This window comes from Hydra vulgaris, chromosome 15, assembly GCF_038396675.1.
Source record: "Hydra vulgaris chromosome 15, alternate assembly HydraT2T_AEP".
Classification (NCBI taxonomy): Eukaryota; Metazoa; Cnidaria; class Hydrozoa; order Anthoathecata; family Hydridae; genus Hydra; species Hydra vulgaris.
Genome location: NC_088934.1, coordinates 47629197 through 47641436, shown reverse-complemented (window position 1 = coordinate 47641436; position 12240 = coordinate 47629197).

The following is a 12240-nucleotide window of genomic DNA, read 5'->3' as shown; positions in this document are numbered from 1 at the left end:
AGATTAAAGGTATATTTACCTAAAAAAAGAAATATAAAAAACTTCCACGCTCAAAATTTTTTTAAAAAAACTCCAAAAATTGTAAACAAACCACATTAAAGTAGCTTTTGCTAAAAGTATATTTTATTCACATTGAGAGGTTTTTTCTTTTATTTGAAACATTTTTCTGTATAACTTTAAGGTTATTTTCTAATAGTTTCAATTTAATAATTAGTTAGACGCGCATCTAATAACTAAAACATAGACAAATGATCTGCTGTCAACGAATGGTTTTCAAACTGCAGTGAACGGAGCCATTTTTTAAATTCTGTAAAATGACTCACTGCGCTTGCGTATAATAACTTTCCACTTTTTTGATAAGTCCTTGATTGATAACGACCGTGATTGATATTGCAGCTATTCCATCAAGTTCTAAATCAAAAGAGTTGTTAAAAAAAGATACTTGTTTTTACTTAAAAAAATCCAAGAATAAATTATCAAGAAGTGATGTAATAATTGAGCAAACAAATGCTAGTGTTAACACATTTATGACCTCACAGACTGATATTGATCATAAAGTTTTATATTGTTATTTAGAAAATCACAAAGAAAAAGAATCATATGTTATGTGAAATTTTTGTCACGCCAAAGATTTATGTTTTTTTAAATCAAAACTTTTATTGTCAGATTTGACACTAGACTTACTTGCACAATAAAGCAGGAATTTAAAATTGAAAATAATGCAACTTTATTGATTACCAAGTTACCAAACGCACTTATCCAAAATGATAGGGATGTTAAACATCTCAAAAGTAAGGGCTGAGATTGAATTTTCACTTGTTATGAAAAAACTATTTTTTTGTTTTGCTATATTTTTTTAAATAAAAAAAATATACCTTTTTAATTACTGCTTTAAAAGTTCATTTACTCCTAAGTACTTGTAAAGTAATGCTTTTTTATGGCACTCATAAACTAAGCTTTATTGTCAAGTTCAATTCAACTGTGGTTTAATAGAGGGTTTAACAAGTCAATTTCTGTTTGTTTAACCCATTAGATTAAAAAATTTTGCTTTGTCAAAATGCAGAAATTATGTAGAATACAACATGTTGTAGCAATATTGACTGTGTGTTTAACTATTGTGTTTAAGTTATTAGGTAAAAAGGTTTTAGTTAGATTTTTTAAAACCCTTGAATTGTGAGATTTGCCAGTCCACCCGACAAAAATATCTCTGAATAAGTACTTGCTATATGCCAATCCCTGTAAAACAATGGAGTGCTACTCTTTTCTGTTTATACAATTTTCTAATTTTTTTTGAGGAGCCTTTATTCTTATGTGACATCCATCAACTGCTTTAACTACTTGTGGAAAACCAAATAGTTTTTCAAAACTTGCTATTATCTCTATTTATTTGAGAGCGTCTTTTTAAAAATGTATTCTTTCATTAAGTTATCAACACAAAGTTTACAAACTTTATGAACTATTGTACAAACAGTTAATTGTCCGTTAATCTGCAGATCCATATAAAAATTGGATCTGCAGATTACCAGACTAGCGTGACAGCCAACTTTCTTTCTATTGGAAATTCTTATGTTCTGAATCCAATTGTCGTCGTTCCAATAGCATCCCATTATTTTGTACCAAAAGTTCTGACATCGCAGTTTAGCCCAAAATCTTCTGGTAAAAGAATAATTATAAGCACTAATACAGTTTATCAATATGTGTTGTATTCTTTTTTTTGTTTTGATATGTACAAAAATACTTTTAATTTCGAGATCAAGATTTTATTTGAGAGCATCATTCTTTATATTGAGATTAAAACGTCCTATGTGAACGCAAAAAAACTGAAAACGTATTTTAACATAAACTAGTTTTCCTTTAAAACAAGTTTAATTTAAAACAGTATTTAGTACGAACGGGGTTAAAAGAGACTCAAAAATATGCTTAAACTTAAGCATATTTCTAATAAAATATGCTTATTTCAATACTTTTCTAAAAGTGTGCGCGTTACTAAATGGTAATGGGTATAAGAAAAATAAAAAGTTGACTTATGCTCTGTATTTGCTTTGGTTTTAATGTAGCTGAACTAATGTTGCAGTTTTTTTTTTTTTTTAAAGTTATAAGTTTGCCGTTTAAAATTACAACTCTCGTATTAGTAAAATATACGCATGGCGGGGGCAAGAAGAAGACAAAATAGTCTTATCGCCAAGCTCCAAATAATCCGTAAATAATATAGCTATCAAATCTTGTCATTAAAAAAGTTATCAAATATAAAAAGAAAAAAAAAAAAATTTTTTTTTTTTTTTTTTTTTTTTTAAAAACAAAAAAACAAAACAAAAACAAAAACAAAAACAAAAAACAAACAAACAAACAAACAAACAAAAAAAGACAAAAAAATAGAGATAATAAATTCTAAAACTTATTTTCAAATATAATTGAACACAAAGCAAAAATGAAAAAGAAACAAACAGACAAAAATGATATTTGAAACTATATATAAAAATATTTTTAATTATTGCGATTAAGAATTCTTAATTAGGAAATATAATGAAAAGAATAATAATAAAAAATAAAACATGTATACTTTACACAAATGTTATCAATGAAATCAAAGATATGAACTTCGCATTCCTGCTCGTCCGGACCAATAAAGGTCTTTTTTTTTGTTTTTGTTTGTTTGTTTGTTTTTTTAAGTCCTCAAAGAAGTTCTTACGGTCTTGTCACAGAGCACAGCGGAAGTGCATTTAATCAGGAAGTTCACGCCTCCTTCCTTACCGTGACGCGAAAATTTGTCAAGAGCTCGTTTCGAACCTGGATCTGAAAGAATTTAGTTGTCATCTTCATTTATAGCATCATCTACCTCCACCGCTTGAATATCACCCTGTTTTCCTATGGGTTGATCACTGCCAGGATCAAACCAAAAATAGATGGTAGGGACACTTTGTAGCTATTAAGGCCCTCTGGTTTAACAAGCGAAGCTTCTGAGCTATCTTAAGTCATTAAACACCCAGTCATCGTCTTACATTTCTTCCTTTGCTCATACTTCGTAGTATGGTTTCATACTTTGTCATACTTTGAAGTTTTAAAACTTTCCATGCTTCTCCTGCCCAGTGTGTTATCAAAATTCGTCTCTCTTTTGCGGTGTTGGGCATTTCATTACTGAACCATCTATCAGAATGCTTATCTCTATCAAGCCATTTTTGATGTTCAATAGCAATAAGTCTTTTTAGAGTGGCAGCATATCCTGCGTCAACTGGTTGCCAAAGGTCAGTGGCACTTAGTAGACCGTACCAGAGACGTCTTTTAGCAGCAGCCTCAGCTTCTTTAAAATCCTCCTTCATCTGTCCTTTCAAATTGTCCAGAAAAAGAAAAAATTTATCGAGCTTTTGTTCTTTGACAAATGTAGGGAGTATTTTATCACACCAGTGCTTACAAACGTTTTGGTTTAACCACGCATTTTTTTGGAAGTAAACGTGAATATCTTTGTGCCATGCTAATTTTTCGTCTTTTGAAATGCGTTTCCCTTGACCTCTAAAAATGATGGCTAGCTTTGGTTGCTATCCTTTTGGTCGAAACATAATTTGAAGGGAACATTGCCTTTTTTTCAATCCAGGTTGGTACCGTCCCCATTTTTTGTCGAAAATTGGATCTTTAGAACTTGTTCTGATACATTTTTCTCTGTATGTCGCATGCCATTTCTGTTATAATGGTTCCATTTCTTTCTAATGTTTCCTTTTGTTTCTTTGTTTCTATCTCGATTTTAACTCTTTTTTATGTAAAAATCGAACTGTAACATAATGTTTTATTTCCACGTTTAGATCAATGTTTAATTGATATTTCTAGCTTTACTCCAAAGCCAGGAAAAGTTAACAATATGACCTTTCGATCTGGTTTATAAAAACTTTTTATAAATAACTTCGTATAGCTCAAGACATTTTATGGAACGTCTTTCCTTCAGAAACAATTTGCGAAAGGATGATTCGGCATCTTTAATAATAGTTTCTTTTTTCTTAAAGCAATCGCAAAATCTGACTTTGTGTTACACCAAACAACTCTGCTATAGTTTCTTGATTTGCCTCATAATCAAGATAAGGCGTTAATTACTTCTGCTTTAAAGGCAGCAATATATTGGTGGCGTTTCTTACCAACTAATTTGCTAGACTCTTCACTTTTTTTCATTGCACTAACAACTATGTTAGTGCAATGGAAAAAAGCCAATTTTTTTTGAGCTTTCTTTAAAAAAACTTGGCGCGTTCATTTTTTCTAAAATCTCTACAATAAATTTTATCAAATTTAATTATTGCAAGTTTACCTTCGTTGCGTAGCTTTGGGAAGAAATTAAACTAATTGCCAAAGATTCTTTCTTTCTAACATCGTTTCTTTGGCATAATCTTTGTTTATATAAATGCCGGTTCCTTTAGGTTTATTTACTGAGCTTAATCTTTTATTTTTATTTTGATTATTCAAAAGCTTTAGAACGATTGATCTTGGTGTTTTATTATCTTTAACTGCACCGACTAGGTGCGCTCGTTCCACAACTCCTTCACTAATATATTTAGTTTTGTTTAAAAAATGTCTTTTACAGTCTTCTAACAATCACTTAAGTTTTCTTTAGGAATTTCTTTTATGCCATCGATACAAAAGTTGTTTCGTCTCGAGCGATTCTCCAATTTTTTCAAATTTAGGTGTAATTGCAAAACAGATGTCGAATTTCATAGACAAAGCTATAAAAGATTTTTGTTGCTATATGAGGAGCATTGTTATTTTCCTCGTTATAATTATTTTAATATTATTATTGCTATTATTATATAATTAGTTTTTACTTTAGATTAGTACTAGTACTATTTCTAAATATCCATGAAATGCATGTTGCATTCATACACACATATGATATATGTATATGTTTTCTATTTAGCAATAACAAGTTTCCAAATACATACAATATAAAGTACTCAAAGAAAACATTACGTTTTACGTAGTGCATTTTATATTAATAATTAGTTTTATTTTTTACATTTTTTATCCTTATTTTTATGACATGATCAATTGAAATGCACCAGAACAAAGTTATTAGAAATTGGATGCTAAATTTACTCAAAAAAGGACCTGAGTAAATAATTGTCTAGTTGACAGAGTTGATAGAATTGCAACAGTTTTAGAGAAATATACATGCTTCTCTAATGTGATGGTGGCAAGATTTTTTTATTATTTGGGATTTCATATTTTCATTAGAAAAAATGTAACAGTGTTTGAAAATCACAAATCTTTTTTAAAGTGGTTTTGCTGCATTAACTCCTGTTGTACTACCAGCCCTTGATCCAGACTTCAAAAGAGTTAAATTCCCTGGATCAGCTGGGTAATCAATACTTTGCATTAATCTGTCTGGAAAAGGTCGTACTGATGAGGTTAAGAACAAATATCGAACACTCCAATTATCACCATAGTCCAAAGTACATTGAATTTCCTGACCTTGCATTCTTTATTGTAAGTTTACTAATAATGCTTTTACCGAGATTTGCAACAAGCTTTGCTGTAAGGTCTGTGCCTCTAGTGAAAACAACATCGTAAAGCAAACGAACTGATCCAGGCACAATTATCATAGACTGTGATAAAGTTTGAAAACGAAGTAAAAAGGTTTGACCAGATGGATTTGCTAGTGTTGCTGGATTTAAACTTACGGTAATGATTTGCCTTTCATCTCGGACACCATACACTGTAGTGAGGTTGCGCCGAGCATCTAATAAAGTACCATTACTTGATTGAAGCTCTCACAAAAGTGGACATAGGACTTCCTGAAATTCCATATGAACTTGGAGAAAAAATTTCATTCCATAAAAGAGAGCTAGAGAATTTGGATGGCGCTTTTAATAAAGATAACTTTACTGTTCAAGACGATGATCTAGAAACAAAATTTAATTTGTTGAAAACACTTGATGTTGTTTATAGAAGACTTGAAATTATTGGGAGAAAAGAAAGGATTTAAAATAGATAAAAAAAGGAATTATAAGTTTTGCAAATTTCACGTTTTTAGCAACGAACTTGTGTTTGATTGTTTGGCGCTGAAGATAAATAAATCTTACAGAGTTTACTTAATAAAAAACCATGCAATAAAATTTAAAGCTTTGAATGATAATATATACTTTAGAGATTTGGGGATAGTTGGTTTTTTAAAAACCCACTTAAATCTGACAAAGATCTTAACACAAATGTTGATCTTATTAATAAAAATAATATTGAAACATTTACCTTAAAAAAAGAAATCCAACAGTTACCATTTCAAAATGATGAAATGAACTGCATTTGACAGCTGTTACAACTATTATTGGAAAGCTAAATGAAAATGTGAGTGATATAAAAAGAGAAATAATTACCTTAGCTGAAAAAATAGAGGATGGTAATAGTGAGGTGCATAGACTTAAAGATAAGTTGAATAGAATTGATAAAAAAACAGAATAGAATTGATGAAAAAATAAAAGATGGTGAACAAGGTGATTTAAAGTTGGAAAATAAGAACCGTTACGAATGTTTGGAAGATCTTAACAAAGTATATGTAAATGTTAAGCTTTTTTTGCAAGCAAACTTAATAGCCAATACTATACGATTTGAGAACTTATTAGTACACTTTATTATGATGATAAGCTTACTTTAAGGCAAAAAATTAAAATTATATATATTCAAGAAGGCATGACAATATCTTCTGTAATAACAGCTTATGGTGCAATTATTTACGCGCTAGTTAGATCTTTTAGCGGTTCTAAAACTGAAAAAGCAAAGACTAACAACAAAAGGGGGTGACCAACCAGAAAAAGGCGGCGGTAAGCCAGACAAAAGTTGGGATGGTGACAAAGGTTAATGTCAAATTGTGACTTTAATCAACTGTATTCTGACATAAATTTTGATTTACAGATGTCAATTAATGGTTTAAGGATAAGAAACTTTCACTCAATGTAGACAAAACCAAATATACTTTATTTCATAAAAAATCACAAGATGAAAAACTTCTTTTAAAATCACCCGATTCGATTTTGTACGACGCACTAATTAGTAAAAATCATTCAATAAATAGATAAGAATAGTAAAACTATTGGGTTGATTACCTAAATTGTCCACATCTAACATCAGAAAGTCTGAAACTAGTATATTTTGGCCATTACTAGTATACATTGCTTATATACTTTTCCAATAACTCAACCAACAAAACTTAAAAATATATTTTCTCTACAAAAAAAAGGCATGCAGGCTTATATATAAGAAAAAAGTTTTTGAAAATGCAAAACCATCAATGGAAGACATGCAAGTGATGAGTATATATGATATCAATATTTATTAACAGCTAGTTTTCATGTATAAATATAACAACATCTTGATTCGAAAAATTTTGATGATAAATTTACGAAAAATGTAAGCAAAAAGTATTCTCTTAGAATAAGCCAATGAAATACTTATAGATTGCCAAGAAATAGCAGTAAGTATATTGAATATGGAGTATCATGTCGCGGACCAAAACTATGGAACACTTTTGAAAAAACAAAAAAAATTAAATACAGCAAAATCGTTAGGTTCCTTTAAGTTTGTAATAAAAAAATGAAATTTTTAAATTGGATAAATAATTTTCTTGGTTTTTGAAATTGAAAATCAAACTATATTATCCTTAGTTTTTTACTTATTTAATTGGCTCTTATTTTGATATTTAACAGAGTTGCCAGTATATTTAGATGACTATTGCTAAAACTATATTGATATTAGTTACTTTCTTGATTTAATGTAAATATTTATGCAAGCTTTAACCTTTTTATTATATTGGAGATGTACAAAGTTTTTTAAACTCATTTTATTTTAACTTGTAAAGCCCACATAGTAAAATAAGCCCACACTATGAAAAGATTGTGATGACTTTAGTCATCCGCATCTTCTTTGAGCCACTGCCTGTTTTTTTGTAAATCCACTTTTTTTGTGTGTAAACGTTTCTTTGTAATTTCTTATTATATAAACAGAAAATATATATTAAATAAAAAAAAAATAAAAAAAGGTGGACTAGAAAAATCTGCAGACGCAAATTGTATTATCGGTAATATTTTATATTGGATTTTTATCCAATCAAAAATTGTTCTAAAATTGTGGAACTTGTTGCAGAAAACGCGTGGATTCTTTTTATAGCTGTTAGAGCTTTAATCATACGATTAATGAATGGATATAGCACCAAATAAAAACGTACTGTTAAAATTAAACAACGTTAAATTATAAAAATGACTTATTATAAGGCAAGAACAACTTTATACTTAATACCATATGACGCTTTTGGCTTTTCCGACTTTAAATATGCTTTAATTAATGATAATGCAATAAATATCGGAAAATTAAGAAAAGATGCTAAATATTATGCTATTGAAGCAGATCAAGAAGTTTAACTTGAATGGCTACAACAGTATTGCATTTCATATCGCGATCGAGATAAACGTTCAATATTAGTAGTTAAACCACCATCTGGAAGCGATAGTTCATAGGAGGTGATCCTCATTACTATTCTTATTATGAGTATAAAAAAGGATTAATCTCTCAAAGATCTACCAAATTATATTCTCAAAACTGAAGGTGGGAAATTGAGTGATGTAATTTAATATGCAATGGGAGGAGCAAGTCGATGCCCATTAACTATTAGCGACAATGAAAATCTTATTATTTTTACAAATTAAGATTTTAACGTTAAGTCAAATTAAATTAGCACATTTTATACTTATACTTTTAAACAACCTCATATTTTACTCCAAGTGAGCATGTCAGTTATGTATGTCTTTTAAATTTGCTGATTGTTGTGCTACTGCTTGCTGTGGTGTAAATACACTAATGTTTTATTTTACAGATTTTTTGGGCAAGAGCTTTGTTTAGATTTCATTTGTACTATACTGTATGCCGCATTTTATGGAGGCTTAGCGTTACATTCCCAAATGAAGCACGTTTTAATGCATGGAAAATGTGATTATAATTAAGTTATAAAGAAGTTTTTGAAAAAGTTAAAACTGAATTTAATATTATTTCAGAAAAAATATTAAGAAGTGGGAGTATGATTATGATCTAAGAAGGTTAGTTCAAGACGGAAAGACAGGTGATTGTTATTTCATTAATTCAGTGGTAGATGCTGATCAATCTTGTGGTCTTACAAAAGACGGCCTTTCTTTTATTAGCGAATCACCTCAGCAATATGCTGTATGCCATTTATCCGCACAGCTGGCTGTTCGAAGTTCAATAATTGGCCAAGATTCATCTGCTTTTTCGGCTCAGGCTGAGTTTATTAACGATTAAAAACACAAATTAAACGCCCTATTGACTTGAATTCTGACATTAATACTTATCAATTTATAATGCAAAATGCTTCTCGCCCCATTGATTACGCTCTTGGTGGAGGATTATTGATAATTCCGAGTGATCTTAGCCTTAAAATAAATATAACTGTTGAATATAACAATCAGTTTCTTATTACCCTTTTAGGAGCTCCTTTAGGGTTAACCCCTATTTTTAAGAAAATTCAAGCTCATGGCGTTTTATTATAGTGTTAACATGAATTCAATGTATTACCACTATTTCAGACAACTTTCGTGATAAAAGCATGAGACGTAAAAAAGTTTCATAACGTTTATCAATTGCTGCCACTACTTGTGATAAAGTTAGACTTTTATAAGTGGTTAATGCAGATTCTATTGCTGCTCCTGTAAGCATTGCACTAATTGCAACTTGTGCTTCATGCGGAGTTATCTCTGCAAAGCTTGGTTTAATGCAAAAAAAATATTACAGCAGCAACAAGGTTTTCAGATGTTTTTTACATTAGCTGCAGAAGCTACTTCTTCTATTCAAGAAAGGAAATCTCGAGCGCTTATTGATAGTGAGCTGATAGCTGACGAGTTTCAAGCCCTTGAGAAAATTTATTATATATTTCTCAGAAAAGTTGACTTAGAAATGCAAAAAAATGAGCCAGCTAATGTAATTGATAATGACCCAGAAAATGTACAAGATATCCAATAATATCTAACCATGAAAAAAGCTTAACAAACACTCCAACAATCTCTATCAGACTAAACAGGTTTTTTATCGGTTCTAGAGGAGCAGCTACAACTGGAGGAGTAGCTTTATGTTTCATTAAAATGTAAATTGCCACAAGAAATCTTACTCCTACTAACAAATATGGAAATAAACCCATTACTTGTATTTTATCTTTTTTTTCAACCTTTTTTTCAACTTCTTTTTCTATTTTTAAAAGTTCTTTTTTACTTTTTTCAAGTTCATTTAGTAATGCAACTTGTTTCTCTTTTCGTATTACAGCAGATAGTTATCTGCTGTAATACGAAAAGAGAAACAAGTTGCATTACTAAATGAACTTGAAAAAAGTAAAAACTGCCCAGCTATTACTCTTTTTTCGAATTTCATTTTTACCTTTGACTGCTTATCTTCTACCATTTTACTATTAAGTATATACTTAGCAATTTTCAATTGTTTGCTCACAATTGCTTGGCATTTGATTAGGAACTTGCTCAGATTGCTGCTCAACAGTCCAAGATGGTTTTGTTTATCAACATGATTTATGGTTGCTAAAGCAACAATTAATGGAGCAATTTCTAATCCAAAACGGTGGTAGACTTCTTGAATACATAAAGCTTGTTGAAGGACAGAATTATTACCATATAACACTTTAACCTCATCCGACTTCATTAAATCTTCCAATACGCTTTTATTTTTTATATAGCGAAGTAATTTTCCTTTTCTAATACAGGATAACACAAAACTTGTAATAATTATTCCAAGCGAAAGTTTTATATAAACTAAGAACTTATTTAAATTAAAATTATGACAATTTCACTCTTTCTTGAGCGTGATAAGTAACATGTATCAAAGCAGCGGCATATTTCTAGATCTAAGATGGTTTTTAATCAAGTTAATCTGTTCATCTAATATTAGTTGTCCGTTTTCTTTCACAATAAGTTTAAACAATGACCTGCCTTTTAAAGGAAAGATAGCTATAGCACTAATTCAATGGAGCAGCATTGTAACGCTGGGTTAATATCCAAAGACTATGTATAATTTGGCGACCACAAGTTGCTAATTTTTCTAAAGGTGATCAGCGTCTGTCAAGGTCAGACTCAGTAATGCAATCATCAATTAGGAAAATACATTCCTTCCATCACCTTACTTATGAGTTCGACGATACATTGCACACCACACCGTTCAATCCAAAATGCTGGCATGATATGAAACCTCATATCACGGATAGTTTCACTGTTTAGGTATGTTTGATTGTTATATTGTTCGGCAAACAATAAAGTCGGCCTCCGCTCAAGAAGGTGCAGCGAAAGCTCTATTTCACCCAAGTTGGTTGCACCCATAACTAATAGATGACCTTGAATATTAAAGGATAAGCATATATATATAAATACATTTATTTAAAATGCAAAACTCAAGCCCACTTCCAGCTCCTATCTCTGACATTTTCAAAGCAATGATGTTTGCTGAAATGGTCAAAAAAATAACTTTGACTAAGTTCAAGAGTTTTGTTTAAATTATACAGCAACCCAAAAGTGGCTTATTAATTTATTCCAATCAATACCAAGCTCTAGTATTGATTTGTATATGATTTATAATACAAAGTTTAGATTTTATTTAGATAAATAACAACTAAATTATAAAAATGACCGAGCTAATAATTCCTAAATCAATGAACCTTAATGAAAAAGCGTTAAAGCGAGATCTATTGATATATACCATCATTTGACGCTTCTAAGTTTTATTACATCACGAATATTTGCTCTTTCTGAGAGGTATAATACATCAAATAAAACAGAGCTTAAAGTTGGCTACTCTAATCTTTTTAAAACAATAATATTTTTAATGATAGAATATAATATTCAAGGGATGCTTATCATTAAGAAATGAGTCCCACTAACACCTAGTTTAAAAACTTCCACTTGAAGCATTAATTTTTATATATAATGTATAAGATTTATATATAACATACAAAACGAGTATCAGCAACAAAGACAATCCATAAAAGAAAATGGCAGCAGATGTCATCTATCACAGCTCATTTATTGGACTGTTTACTGAAGGAGTATCAAAAGCTGTAAATGCGCACAGAGCTTGATTTTGAAATAGCAGACAAGGAAATATGCTTTGTTTCTAACTATCGGCGAGGTAATACGCCTAAAACTTGTTGACTACAAGTGGATATCAGCCAACATGATAAAAAATGATCCTCCTCCAAAATAATAAATTAAATAA